Genomic DNA, 1025 nt, shown 5'->3' on the forward strand with positions numbered 1-1025 from the left:
CCCAAAATGACCTGGAGACGCCGTCGGGAGATCTGGGAAGAGTTTTCTTTTCTGTATAAGCGTTCGAGTTCCCTGGAAACCTCTAGCAGGGAGATAGGGTTTGGAACGCGAAGAGCACCGCAGTTGCGGCGGTGTCTGGATCTTCCCCTCGGACCTTGAAAATCCAGGAGAGGGCCACGTGGAGGTGTCGCGCCGGTTCGTACCCATATCCGCAGCAGGTCTCCAAGGTGAAGAGCCTCTAGTCGATAGATTAATGTAGGTAAGGGAAGTCGGCAAATTGGATCCGTAACTTCGGAATAAGGATTGGCTCTGAGGAGCGGGGCGTGTCGGGCTTGGTCGGGAAGCGGGTCTGGCTGACGTGCCGGGCCTGGGCGAGGTGAACGGTTGGCGACTTCGGTCGCGTCCCGGGATCCGAGCTCGGTCCCGTGCCTTGGCCTCCCGCGGATCTTCCTTGCTGCGAGGCTTCCGTGGCGGTTAACGCCGTCGTGGTCGCTTCTTCGGCCGCCATTCAACGCTTAGCTCAGAACTGGCACGGACTAGGGGAATCCGACTGTCTAATTAAAACAAAGCATTGCGATGGCCCTCACGGGTGATGACGCAATGTGATTTCTGCCCAGTGCTCTGAATGTCAACGTGAAGAAATTCAAAAAAGCGCGGGTAAACGGCGGGAGTAACTATGACTCTCTTAAGGTAGCCAAATGCCTCGTCATCTAATTAGTGACGCGCATGAATGGATTAACGAGATTCCCTTCTGTCCCTATCTACTGATCCGCCATCTTGGTTTTGTCGAGGACTGACGCGCTTCACGTCGCTCCGCGATATTTACGAGTTTTGTGTGGAATTTTTCTCAGGAAAATTACATCCTGTGCTCAGAAGTGTGTATTTAGTGCCAGTGGACATCCAGAGACATAAGGTTTAGTGCAGAACCCAGGATACACGAAGAAAAGTGGGAAAAACCGAGACGGGCGTGGTTCGCCTGGCCTGTCACCGGCCCCACCCAACTTCGGCCTGCTTCTGCCTAGCTG

General features: G+C 54.5%; 1 pseudogene; it reads left to right on the forward strand.

Annotated features, from left to right (window-relative positions):
* The window catches only part of LOC143307785 (large subunit ribosomal RNA), a 2892-nt pseudogene extending 2105 nt beyond the window's left edge, over nt 1–787 (forward strand).
* The last annotated feature ends 238 nt before the right edge of the window (nt 788–1025 follow it).

The sequence above is a fragment of the Osmia lignaria genome, unplaced genomic scaffold, assembly GCF_051020975.1.
Source record: "Osmia lignaria lignaria isolate PbOS001 unplaced genomic scaffold, iyOsmLign1 scaffold0078, whole genome shotgun sequence".
In the NCBI taxonomy this organism is placed as follows: Eukaryota; Metazoa; Arthropoda; class Insecta; order Hymenoptera; family Megachilidae; genus Osmia; species Osmia lignaria.